Genomic DNA, 14,801 nt, shown 5'->3' with positions numbered 1-14,801 from the left:
CACACATCAAGAAGTTTGACCCTTTATATAAGCCTAGAAATAGACTTCCAGAGCCAAGAGGTCAAACACAGTCATGCACAGCAAAGTAGCTTTGGGCCTGGGCACACTTCAATCACTTTGTGCCTTTAAATCATACTACTACTACCAGACTTCCAGGCCCAAGAGGTCAAACACAGTCATGCACAGCAAAGTAGCTCTGGGCCTGGGCACACTTCATTCACTTTGTACCTTTAAATCATACTACTACTACCAGACTTCCAGGCCCAAGAGTTCAAACACATTCATGCCCAGCAAAGTAGCTCTGGGCCTGGGCACACTTCAAGATGTTTGACCCTTTATATAAGCCTAGAAATAGACTTCCAGGCCCAAGAGTTCAAACACAGTCATGCACAGCAAAGTAGCTCTGGGCCTGGGCACACTTCATTCACTTTGTACCTTTAAATCATACTACTACTACCACCAGACTTCCAGGCCCAAGAGGTCAAACACATTCATGCCCAGCAAAGTAGCTCTGGGCCTGGGCACACTTCAATCACTTTGTGCCTTTAAATCATACTACTACTACCAGACTTCCAGGCCCAAGAGGTCAAACACAGTCATGCCCAGCAAAGTAGCTCTGGGCCTGGGCACACTTCATTCACTTTGTGCCTTTAAATCATACTACTACTACCACCACCAGACTTCCAGGGCCAAGAGGTCAACCACAGTCATGCACAGCAAAGTAGCTCTGGGCCTGGGCACACTTCAAGATGTTTGACCCTTTATATAAGCCTAGAAATAGACTTCCAGGCCCAAGAGTTCAAACACTTTCATGCCCAGCAAAGTAGCTCTGGGCCTGGGCACACTTCAATCACTTTGTGCCTTTAAATCATACTACTACTACCACCAGACTTCCAGGCCCAAGAGTTCAAACACAGTCATGCACAGCAAAGTAGCTCTGGGCCTGGGCACACTTCATTCACTTTGTACCTTTAAATCATACTACTACTACCACCAGAATTCCAGGCCCAAGAGGTCAAACACATTCATGCCCAGCAAAGTAGCTCTGGGCCTGGGCACACTTCAATCACTTTGTGCCTTTAAATCATACTACTACTACCAGACTTCCAGGCCCAAGAGGTCAAACACAGTCATGCCCAGCAAAGTAGCTCTGGGCCTGGGCACACTTCATTCACTTTGTGCCTTTAAATCATACTACTACTACCACCACCAGACTTCCAGGGCCAAGAGGTCAACCACAGTCATGCACAGCAAAGTAGCTCTGGGCCTGGGCACACTTCAATCACTTTGTGACTTTAAATCATACTACTACTACCAGACTTCCAGGCCCAAGAGGTCAAACACAGTCATGCCCAGCAAAGTAGCTCTGGGCCTGGGCACACTTCAAGAAGTTTGACCCTTTATATAAGCCTAGAAATAGACTTCCAGGCCCAAGAGGTCAAACACAGTCATGCCCAGCAAAGTAGCTCTGGGCCTGGGCACACTTCATTCACTTTGTGCCTTTAAATCATACTACTACTACCACCACCAGACTTCCAGGGCCAAGAGGTCAACCACAGTCATGCACAGCAAAGTAGCTCTGGGCCTGGGCACACTTCAATCACTTTGTGACTTTAAATCATACTACTACTACCAGACTTCCAGGCCCAATAGGTCAAACACAGTCATGCCCAGCAAAGTAGCTCTGGGCCTGGGCACACTTCAAGAAGTTTGACCCTTTATATAAGCCTAGAAATAGACTTCCAGAGCCAAGAGGTCAAACACAGTAATGCACAGCAAAGTAGCTCTGGGCCTGGGCACACTTCAATCACTTTGTGCCTTTAAATCATACTACTACTACTACCAGACTTCCAGACCCAAGAGGTCAAACACAGTCATGCCCAGCAAAGTAGCTCTGGGCCTGGGCACACTTCAAGAAGTTTGACCCTTTATATAAGCCTAGAAATAGACTTCCAGGCCCAAGAGGTCAAACACAGTCATGCCCAGCAAAGTAGCTCTGGGCCTGGGCACACTTCATTCACTTTGTACCTTTAAATCATACTACTACTACTACTACTACTACTACTACTACTACTACTACTACCAGACTTCCAGGCCCAAGAGGTCAAACACAGTCATGCCCAGCAAAGTAGATCTGGGCCTGGGCACACTTCAATCACTTTGTGCCTTTAAATCATACTACTACTACCACCAGACTTCCAGGCCCTGGAGGTCACACCTTCATGCCTAGCAAGGTTGCTTTACACCTGCGCACACTTCAGACCGTTTCACTCTTTTAATCATTCAAAGTACCACATTTCCAGACCCAAGAGGTCACAGAATCATACCCAGCAAAGTAGCTCTGGGCCTGGGCGGACCATGCAGTTTGACCCTTTTTTTTTTTAATAATACTACAACCTGACTTCCAGGCCCAAGAGGTCACACAGTCATGCCCAGCAAAGTAGCTCTGGGCCTGGGCACACTTCAATCACTTTGTGCCTTTAAATCATACTACTACTACCAGACTTCCAGGCCCAAGAGGTCAAACACAGTCATGCCCAGCAAAGTAGCTCTGGGCCTGGGCACACTTCATTCACTTTGTGCCTTTAAATCATACTACTACTACCACCACCAGACTTCCAGGGCCAAGAGGTCAACCACAGTCATGCACAGCAAAGTAGCTCTGGGTCTGGGCACACTTCAAGATGTTTGACCCTTTATATAAGCCTAGAAATAGACTTCCAGGCCCAAGAGTTCAAACACATTCATGCCCAGCAAAGTAGCTCTGGGCCTGGGCACACTTCAATCACTTTGTGCCTTTAAATCATACTACTACTACCAGACTTCCAGGCCCAAGAGTTCAAACACATTCATGCCCAGCAAAGTAGCTCTGGGCCTGGGCACACTTCAATCACTTTGTGCCTTTAAATCATACTACTACTACCACCAGACTTCCAGGCCCAAGAGGTCAAACACAGTCATGCCCAGCAAAGTAGCTCTGGGCCTGGGCACACTTCATTCACTTTGTACCTTTAAATCATACTACTACTACTACTACTACTACTACTACTACTACTACCAGACTTCCAGGCCCAAGAGGTCAAACACAGTCATGCCCAGCAAAGTAGATCTGGGCCTGGGCACACTTCAATCACTTTGTGCCTTTAAATCATACTACTACTACCACCAGACTTCCAGGCCCTGGAGGTCACACCTTCATGCCTAGCAAGGTTGCTTTACACCTGCGCACACTTCAGACCGTTTCACTCTTTTAATCATTCAAAGTACCACATTTCCAGACCCAAGAGGTCACAGAATCATACCCAGCAAAGTAGCTCTGGGCCTGGGCGGACCATGCAGTTTGACCCTTTTTTTTTTAATAATACTACAACCTGACTTCCAGGCCCAAGAGGTCACACAGTCATGCCCAGCAAAGTAGCTCTGGGCCTGGGCACACTTCAATCACTTTGTGCCTTTAAATCATACTACTACTACCAGACTTCCAGGCCCAAGAGGTCAAACACAGTCATGCCCAGCAAAGTAGCTCTGGGCCTGGGCACACTTCAATCACTTTGTGCCTTTAAATCATACTACTACTACCACCAGAATTCCAGGGCCAAGAGGCCACACAGTCATACACAGCAAAGTAGCTCTGGGCCTGGGCACACATCAAGAAGTTTGACCCTTTATATAAGCCTAGAAATAGACTTCCAGAGCCAAGAGGTCAAACACAGTCATGCACAGCAAAGTAGCTTTGGGCCTGGGCACACTTCAATCACTTTGTGCCTTTAAATCATACTACTACTACCAGACTTCCAGGCCCAAGAGGTCAAACACAGTCATGCACAGCAAAGTAGCTCTGGGCCTGGGCACACTTCATTCACTTTGTACCTTTAAATCATACTACTACTACCAGACTTCCAGGCCCAAGAGTTCAAACACATTCATGCCCAGCAAAGTAGCTCTGGGCCTGGGCACACTTCAAGATGTTTGACCCTTTATATAAGCCTAGAAATAGACTTCCAGGCCCAAGAGTTCAAACACAGTCATGCACAGCAAAGTAGCTCTGGGCCTGGGCACACTTCATTCACTTTGTACCTTTAAATCATACTACTACTACCACCAGACTTCCAGGCCCAAGAGGTCAAACACATTCATGCCCAGCAAAGTAGCTCTGGGCCTGGGCACACTTCAATCACTTTGTGCCTTTAAATCATACTACTACTACCAGACTTCCAGGCCCAAGAGGTCAAACACAGTCATGCCCAGCAAAGTAGCTCTGGGCCTGGGCACACTTCATTCACTTTGTGCCTTTAAATCATACTACTACTACCACCACCAGACTTCCAGGGCCAAGAGGTCAACCACAGTCATGCACAGCAAAGTAGCTCTGGGCCTGGGCACACTTCAAGATGTTTGACCCTTTATATAAGCCTAGAAATAGACTTCCAGGCCCAAGAGTTCAAACACATTCATGCCCAGCAAAGTAGCTCTGGGCCTGGGCACACTTCAATCACTTTGTGCCTTTAAATCATACTACTACTACCACCAGACTTCCAGGCCCAAGAGTTCAAACACAGTCATGCACAGCAAAGTAGCTCTGGGCCTGGGCACACTTCATTCACTTTGTACCTTTAAATCATACTACTACTACCACCAGACTTCCAGGCCCAAGAGGTCAAACACATTCATGCCCAGCAAAGTAGCTCTGGGCCTGGGCACACTTCAATCACTTTGTGCCTTTAAATCATACTACTACTACCAGACTTCCAGGCCCAAGAGGTCAAACACAGTCATGCCCAGCAAAGTAGCTCTGGGCCTGGGCACACTTCATTCACTTTGTGCCTTTAAATCATACTACTACTACCACCACCAGACTTCCAGGGCCAAGAGGTCAACCACAGTCATGCACAGCAAAGTAGCTCTGGGCCTGGGCACACTTCAATCACTTTGTGACTTTAAATCATACTACTACTACCAGACTTCCAGGCCCAAGAGGTCAAACACAGTCATGCCCAGCAAAGTAGCTCTGGGCCTGGGCACACTTCAAGAAGTTTGACCCTTTATATAAGCCTAGAAATAGACTTCCAGGCCCAAGAGGTCAAACACAGTCATGCCCAGCAAAGTAGCTCTGGGCCTGGGCACACTTCATTCACTTTGTGCCTTTAAATCATACTACTACTACCACCACCAGACTTCCAGGGCCAAGAGGTCAACCACAGTCATGCACAGCAAAGTAGCTCTGGGCCTGGGCACACTTCAATCACTTTGTGACTTTAAATCATACTACTACTACCAGACTTCCAGGCCCAAGAGGTCAAACACAGTCATGCCCAGCAAAGTAGCTCTGGGCCTGGGCACACTTCAAGAAGTTTGACCCTTTATATAAGCCTAGAAATAGACTTCCAGAGCCAAGAGGTCAAACACAGTCATGCACAGCAAAGTAGCTCTGGGCCTGGGCACACTTCAATCACTTTGTGCCTTTAAATCATACTACTACTACTACCAGACTTCCAGACCCAAGAGGTCAAACACAGTCATGCCCAGCAAAGTAGCTCTGGGCCTGGGCACACTTCAAGAAGTTTGACCCTTTATATAAGCCTAGAAATAGACTTCCAGGCCCAAGAGGTCAAACACAGTCATGCACAGCAAAGTAGCTCTGGGCCTGGGCACACTTCAAGAAGTTTGACCCTTTATATAAGCCTAGAAATAGACTTCCAGGCCCAAGAGGTCAAACACAGTCATGCACAGCAAAGTAGCTCTGGGCCTGGGCACACTTCAATCACTTTGTGCCTTTAAATCATACTACTACTACCACCAGACTTCCAGGGCCAAGAGGTCACACAGTCATGCACAGCAAAGTAGCTCTGGGCCTGGGCACACTTCAAGAAGTTTGACCCTTTATATAAGCCTAGAAATAGACTTCCAGGCCCAAGAGGTCAAACACAGTCATGCACAGCAAAGTAGCTCTGGGCCTGGGCACACTTCAAGAAGTTTGACCCTTTATATAAGCCTAGAAATAGACTTCCAGGCCCAAGAGGTCAAACACAGTCATGCCCAGCAAAGTAGCTCTGGGCCTGGGCACACTTCAATCACTTTGTGCCTTTAAATCATACTACTACTACCACTAGACGTCCAGGGCCAAGAGGTCACACAGTCATGCACAGCAAAGTAGCTCTGGGCCTGGACACACTTCAAGAAGTTTGACCCTTTATATAAGCCTAGAAATAGACTTCCAGGCCCAAGAGGTCAAACACAGTCATGCACAGCAAAGTAGCTCTGGGCCTGGGCACACTTCATTCACTTTGTACCTTTAAATCATACTAGTACTACCAGACTTCCAGGCCCAAGAGTTCAATCACATTCATGCCCAGCAAAGTAGCTCTGGGCCTGGGCACACTTCAATCACTTTGTGCCTTTAAATCATACTACTACTACCAGACTTCCAGGCCCAAGAGGTCAAACACAGTCATGCCCAGCAAAGTAGCTCTGGGCCTGGGCACACTTCAATCACTTTGTGCCTTTAAATCATACTACTACTACCACCAGACTTCCAGGGCCAAGAGGTCAAACACAGTCATGCCCAGCAAAGTAGCTCTGGGCCTGGGCACACTTCATTCACTTTGTACCTTTAAATCATACTACTACTACCAGACTTCCAGGCCCAAGAGGTCAAACACAGTCATGCCCAGCAAAGTAGCTCTGGGCCTGGGCACACTTCAATCACTTTGTGCCTTTAAATCATACTACTACTACCACCAGACTTCCAGGGCCAAGAGGTCAAACACAGTCATGCCAAGCAAAGTAGCTCTGGGCCTGGGCACACTTCAAGAAGTTTGACCCTTTATATAAGCCTAGAAATAGACTTCCAGGCCCAAGAGGTCAAACACAGTCATGCACAGCAAAGTAGCTCTGGGCCTGGGCACAGTTCATTCACTTTGTACCTTTAAATCATACTACTACTACCAGACTTCCAGGCCCAAGAGTTCAAACACATTCATGCCCAGCAAAGTAGCTCTGGGCCTGGGCACACTTCAATCACTTTGTGCCTTTAAATCATACTACTACTACCAGACTTCCAGGCCCAAGAGGTCAAACACAGTCATGCCCAGCAAAGTAGCTCTGGGCCTGGGCACACTTCAATCACTTTGTGCCTTTAAATCATACTACTACTACCACCAGACTTCCAGGGCCAAGAGGTCAAACACAGTCATGCCCAGCAAAGTAGCTCTGGGCCTGGGAACACTTCATTCACTTTGTACCTTTAAATCATACTACTACTACCAGACTTCCAGGCCCAAGAGGTCAAACACAGTCATGCCCAGCAAAGTAGCTCTGGGCCTGGGCACACTTCAATCACTTTGTGCCTTTAAATCATACTACTACTACCACCAGACTTCCAGGGCCAAGAGGTCAAACACAGTCATGCCAAGCAAAGTAGCTCTGGGCCTGGGCACACTTCAAGAAGTTTGACCCTTTATATAAGCCTAGAAATAGACTTCCAGGCCCAAGAGGTCAAACACAGTCATGCACAGCAAAGTAGCTCTGGGCCTGGGCACACTTCATTCACTTTGTACCTTTAAATCATACTACTACTACCAGACTTCCAGGCCCAAGAGGTCAAACACAGTCATGCCCAGCAAAGTAGCTCTGGGCCTGGGCACACTTCAATCACTTTGTGCCTTTAAATCATACTACTACTACCACCAGACTTCCAGGGCCAAGAGGTCAAACACAGTCATGCCCAGCAAAGTAGCTCTGGGCCTGGGCACACTTCAATCACTTTGTGCCTTTAAATCATACTACTACTACCAGACTTCCAGGGCCAAGAGGTCACACAGTCATGCCCAGCAAAGTAGCTCTGGGACTGGGCACACTTCAAGAAGTTTGACCCTTTATATAAGCCTAGAAATAGACTTCCAGGCCCAAGAGGTCAAACACAGTCATGCACAGCAAAGTAGCTCTGGGCCTGGGCACACTTCATTAACTTTGTACCTTTAAATCATACTACTACTACGACCAGACTTCCAGGCCCAAGAGGTCAAACACAGTCATGCCCAGCAAAGTAGCTCTGGGCCTGCGCACACTTCATTCACTTTGTACCTTTAAATCATACTACTACTACTACTACCAGACTTCCAGGCCCAAGAGGTCAAACACAGTCATGCCCAGCAAAGTAGCTCTGGGCCTGGGCACACTTCAATCACTTTGTGCCTTTAAATCATACTACTACTACCACCAGACTTCCAGGGCCAAGAGGTCAAACACAGTCATGCCCAGCAAAGTAGCTCTGGGCCTGGGCACACTTCATTCACTTTGTACCTTTAAATCATACTACTACTACCAGACTTCCAGGCCCAAGAGGTCAAACACAGTCATGCCCAGCAAAGTAGCTCTGGGCCTGGGCACACTTCAATCACTTTGTGCCTTTAAATCATACTACTACTACCACCAGACTTCCAGGGCCAAGAGGTCAAACACAGTCATGCCAAGCAAAGTAGCTCTGGGCCTGGGCACACTTCAAGAAGTTTGACCCTTTATATAAGCCTAGAAATAGACTTCCAGGCCCAAGAGGTCAAACACAGTCATGCACAGCAAAGTAGCTCTGGGCCTGGGCACACTTCATTCACTTTGTACCTTTAAATCATACTACTACTACCAGACTTCCAGGCCCAAGAGGTCAAACACAGTCATGCCCAGCAAAGTAGCTCTGGGCCTGGGCACACTTCAATCACTTTGTGCCTTTAAATCATACTACTACTACCACCAGACTTCCAGGGCCAAGAGGTCAAACACAGTCATGCCCAGCAAAGTATCTCTGGGCCTGGGCACACTTCAATCACTTTGTGCCTTTAAATCATACTACTACTACCAGACTTCCAGGGCCAAGAGGTCACACAGTCATGCCCAGCAAAGTAGCTCTGGGACTGGGCACACTTCAAGAAGTTTGACCCTTTATATAAGCCTAGAAATAGACTTCCAGGCCCAAGAGGTCAAACACAGTCATGCACAGCAAAGTAGCTCTGGGCCTGGGCACACTTCAAGAAGTTTGACCCTTTATATAAGCCTAGAAATAGACTTCCAGGCCCAAGAGGTCAAACACAGTCATGCACAGCAAAGTAGCTCTGGGCCTGGGCACACTTCAAGAAGTTTGACCCTTTATATAAGCCTAGAAATAGACTTCCAGGCCCAAGAGGTCAAACACAGTCATGCCCAGCAAAGTAGCTCTGGGCCTGGGCACACTTCAATCACTTTGTGCCTTTAAATCATACTACTACTACCACTAGACGTCCAGGGCCAAGAGGTCACACAGTCATGCACAGCAAAGTAGCTCTGGGCCTGGACACACTTCAAGAAGTTTGACCCTTTATATAAGCCTAGAAATAGACTTCCAGGCCCAAGAGGTCAAACACAGTCATGCCCAGCAAAGTAGCTCTGGGCCTGGGCACACTTCATTCACTTTGTACCTTTAAATCATACTACTACTACTACTACCAGACTTCCAGGCCCAAGAGGTCAAACACAGTCATGCCCAGCAAAGTAGCTCTGGGCCTGGGCACACTTCAATCACTTTGTGCCTTTAAATCATACTACTACTACCACCAGACTTCCATGGCCAAGAGGTCAAACACAGTCATGCCCAGCAAAGTAGCTCTGGGCCTGGGCACACTTCATTCACTTTGTACCTTTAAATCATACTACTACTACCAGACTTCCAGGCCCAAGAGGTCAAACACAGTCATGCCCAGCAAAGTAGCTCTGGGCCTGGGCACACTTCAATCACTTTGTGCCTTTAAATCATACTACTACTACCACCAGACTTCCAGGGCCAAGAGGTCAAACACAGTCATGCCAAGCAAAGTAGCTCTGGGCCTGGGCACACTTCAAGAAGTTTGACCCTTTATATAAGCCTAGAAATAGACTTCCAGGCCCAAGAGGTCAAACACAGTCATGCACAGCAAAGTAGCTCTGGGCCTGGGCACACTTCATTCACTTTGTACCTTTAAATCATACTACTACTACCAGACTTCCAGGCCCAAGAGGTCAAACACAGTCATGCCCAGCAAAGTAGCTCTGGGCCTGGGCACACTTCAATCACTTTGTGCCTTTAAATCATACTACTACTACCACCAGACTTCCAGGGCCAAGAGGTCAAACACAGTCATGCCCAGCAAAGTAGCTCTGGGCCTGGGCACACTTCAAGAAGTTTGACCCTTTATATAAGCCTAGAAATAGACTTCCAGGCCCAAGAGGTCAAACACAGTCATGCACAGCAAAGTAGCTCTGGGCCTGGGCACACTTCAAGAAGTTTGACCCTTTATATAAGCCTAGAAATAGACTTCCAGGCCCAAGAGGTCAAACACAGTCATGCACAGCAAAGTAGCTCTGGGCCTGGGCACACTTCAAGAAGTTTGACCCTTTATATAAGCCTAGAAATAGACTTCCAGGCCCAAGAGGTCAAACACAGTCATGCCCAGCAAAGTAGCTCTGGGCCTGGGCACACTTCAATCACTTTGTGCCTTTAAATCATACTACTACTACCACTAGACGTCCAGGGCCAAGAGGTCACACAGTCATGCACAGCAAAGTAGCTCTGGGCCTGGACACACTTCAAGAAGTTTGACCCTTTATTTAAGCCTAGAAATAGACTTCCAGGCCCAAGAGGTCAAACACAGTCATGCCCAGCAAAGTAGCTCTGGGCCTGGGCACACTTCATTCACTTTGTACCTTTAAATCATACTACTACTACTACTACCAGACTTCCAGGCCCAAGAGGTCAAACACAGTCATGCCCAGCAAAGTAGCTCTGGGCCTGGGCACACTTCAATCACTTTGTGCCTTTAAATCATACTACTACTACCACCAGACTTCCAGTGCCAAGAGGTCACACAGTCATTTACAGCAAAGTAGCTCTGGGCCTGGGCACACTTCAAGAAGTTTGACCCTTTATATAAGCCTAGAAATAGACTTCCAGGCCCAAGAGGTCAAACACAGTCATGCACAGCAAAGTAGCTCTGGGCCTGGGCACACTTCATTCACTTTGTACCTTTAAATCATACTAGTACTACCAGACTTCCAGGCCCAAGAGTTCAATCACATTCATGCCCAGCAAAGTAGCTCTGGGCCTGGGCACACTTCAATCACTTTGTGCCTTTAAATCATACTACTACTACCAGACTTCCAGGCCCAAGAGGTCAAACACAGTCATGCCCAGCAAAGTAGCTCTGGGCCTGGGCACACTTCAATCACTTTGTGCCTTTAAATCATACTACTACTACCACCAGACTTCCAGGGCCAAGAGGTCAAACACAGTCATGCCCAGCAAAGTAGCTCTGGGCCTGGGCACACTTCAATCACTTTGTGCCTTTAAATCATACTACTACTACCACCAGACTTCCAGGGCCAAGAGGTCAAACACAGTCATGCCAAGCAAAGTAGCTCTGGGCCTGGGCACACTTCAAGAAGTTTGACCCTTTATATAAGCCTAGAAATAGACTTCCAGGCCCAAGAGGTCAAACACAGTCATGCACAGCAAAGTAGCTCTGGGCCTGGGCACACTTCATTCACTTTGTACCTTTAAATCATACTACTACTACCAGACTTCCAGGCCCAAGAGGTCAAACACAGTCATGCCCAGCAAAGTAGCTCTGGGCCTGGGCACACTTCAATCACTTTGTGCCTTTAAATCATACTACTACTACCACCAGACTTCCAGGGCCAAGAGGTCAAACACAGTCATGCCCAGCAAAGTAGCTCTGGGCCTGGGCACACTTCAAGAAGTTTGACCCTTTATATAAGCCTAGAAATAGACTTCCAGGCCCAAGAGGTCAAACACAGTCATGCACAGCAAAGTAGCTCTGGGCCTGGGCACACTTCAAGAAGTTTGACCCTTTATATAAGCCTAGAAATAGACTTCCAGGCCCAAGAGGTCAAACACAGTCATGCACAGCAAAGTAGCTCTGGGCCTGGGCACACTTCAAGAAGTTTGACCCTTTATATAAGCCTAGAAATAGACTTCCAGGCCCAAGAGGTCAAACACAGTCATGCCCAGCAAAGTAGCTCTGGGCCTGGGCACACTTCAATCACTTTGTGCCTTTAAATCATACTACTACTACCACTAGACGTCCAGGGCCAAGAGGTCACACAGTCATGCACAGCAAAGTAGCTCTGGGCCTGGACACACTTCAAGAAGTTTGACCCTTTATTTAAGCCTAGAAATAGACTTCCAGGCCCAAGAGGTCAAACACAGTCATGCCCAGCAAAGTAGCTCTGGGCCTGGGCACACTTCATTCACTTTGTACCTTTAAATCATACTACTACTACTACTACCAGACTTCCAGGCCCAAGAGGTCAAACACAGTCATGCCCAGCAAAGTAGCTCTGGGCCTGGGCACACTTCAATCACTTTGTGCCTTTAAATCATACTACTACTACCACCAGACTTCCAGTGCCAAGAGGTCACACAGTCATTTACAGCAAAGTAGCTCTGGGCCTGGGCACACTTCAAGAAGTTTGACCCTTTATATAAGCCTAGAAATAGACTTCCAGGCCCAAGAGGTCAAACACAGTCATGCACAGCAAAGTAGCTCTGGGCCTGGGCACACTTCATTCACTTTGTACCTTTAAATCATACTAGTACTACCAGACTTCCAGGCCCAAGAGTTCAATCACATTCATGCCCAGCAAAGTAGCTCTGGGCCTGGGCACACTTCAATCACTTTGTGCCTTTAAATCATACTACTACTACCAGACTTCCAGGCCCAAGAGGTCAAACACAGTCATGCCCAGCAAAGTAGCTCTGGGCCTGGGCACACTTCAATCACTTTGTGCCTTTAAATCATACTACTACTACCACCAGACTTCCAGGGCCAAGAGGTCAAACACAGTCATGCCCAGCAAAGTAGCTCTGGGCCTGGGCACACTTCATTCACTTTGTACCTTTAAATCATACTACTACTACCAGACTTCCAGGCCCAAGAGGTCAAACACAGTCATGCCCAGCAAAGTAGCTCTGGGCCTGGGCACACTTCAATCACTTTGTGCCTTTAAATCATACTACTACTACCACCAGACTTCCAGGGCCAAGAGGTCAAACACAGTCATGCCAAGCAAAGTAGCTCTGGGCCTGGGCACACTTCAAGAAGTTTGACCCTTTATATAAGCCTAGAAATAGACTTCCAGGCCCAAGAGGTCAAACACAGTCATGCACAGCAAAGTAGCTCTGGGCCTGGGCACACTTCATTCACTTTGTACCTTTAAATCATACTACTACTACCAGACTTCCAGGCCCAAGAGGTCACACAGTCATGCACAGCAAAGTAGCTCTGGGCCTGGGCACACTTCAAGAAGTTTGACCCTTTATATAAGCCTAGAAATAGACTTCCAGGCCCAAGAGGTCAAACACAGTCATGCACAGCAAAGTAGCTCTGGGCCTGGGCACACTTCATTAACTTTGTACCTTTAAATCATACTACTACTACGACCAGACTTCCAGGCCCAAGAGGTCAAACACAGTCATGCCCAGCAAAGTAGCTCTGGGCCTGGGCACACTTCATTCACTTTGTACCTTTAAATCATACTACTACTACTACTACCAGACTTCCAGGCCCAAGAGGTCAAACACAGTCATGCCCAGCAAAGTAGCTCTGGGCCTGGGCACACTTCAATCACTTTGTGCCTTTAAATCATACTACTACTACCACCAGAATTCCAGGGCCAAGAGGTCAAACACAGTCATGCCCAGCAAAGTAGCTCTGGGCCTGGGCACACTTCATTCACTTTGTACCTTTAAATCATACTACTACTACTACCAGACTTCCAGGCCCAAGAGGTCAAACACAGTCATGCCCAGCAAAGTAGCTCTGGGCCTGGGCACACTTCAATCACTTTGTGCCTTTAAATCATACTACTACTACCACCAGACTTCCAGGGCCAAGAGGTCAAACACAGTCATGCCAAGCAAAGTAGCTCTGGGCCTGGGCACACTTCAAGAAGTTTGACCCTTTATATAAGCCTAGAAATAGACTTCCAGGCCCAAGAGTTCAAACACAGTCATGCACAGCAAAGTAGCTCTGGGCCTGGGCACACTTCATTCACTTTGTACCTTTAAATCATACTACTACTACCAGACTTCCAGGCCCAAGAGGTCAAACACAGTCATGCCCAGCAAAGTAGCTCTGGGCCTGGGCACACTTCAATCACTTTGTGCCTTTAAATCATACTACTACTACCACCAGACTTCCAGGGCCAAGAGGTCAAACACAGTCATGCCCAGCAAAGTAGCTCTGGGCCTGGGCACACTTCAATCAATTTGTGCCTTTAAATCATACTACTACTACCAGACTTCCAGGGCCAAGAGGTCACACAGTCATGCCCAGCAAAGTAGCTCTGGGACTGGGCACACTTCAAGAAGTTTGACCCTTTATATAAGCCTAGAAATAGACTTCCAGGCCCAAGAGGTCAAACACAGTCATGCACAGCAAAGTAGCTCTGGGCCTGGGCACACTTCAAGAAGTTTGACCCTTTATATAAGCCTAGAAATAGACTTCCAGGCCCAAGAGGTCAAACACAGTCATGCCCAGCAAAGTAGCTCTGGGCCTGGGCACACTTCAATCACTTTGTGCCTTTAAATCATACTACTACTACCACCAGACTTCCAGTGCCAAGAGGTCACACAGTCATGCACAGCAAAGTAGCTCTGGGCCTGGGCACACTTCAAGAAGTTTGACCCTTTATATAAGCCTAGAAATAGACTTCCAGGCCCAAGAGGTCAAACACAGTCATGCACAGCAAAGTAGCTCTGGGCCTGGGCACACTTCATT

The sequence above is a fragment of the Electrophorus electricus genome, unplaced genomic scaffold (genome assembly GCF_041902795.1).
Source record: "Electrophorus electricus isolate QZ-2024a unplaced genomic scaffold, ASM4190279v1 Scaffold41, whole genome shotgun sequence".
Taxonomy (NCBI): domain Eukaryota; kingdom Metazoa; phylum Chordata; class Actinopteri; order Gymnotiformes; family Gymnotidae; genus Electrophorus; species Electrophorus electricus.
The sequence above is the reverse complement of the archived record's forward strand: the minus strand, read 5'-3'. Positions refer to the sequence as shown.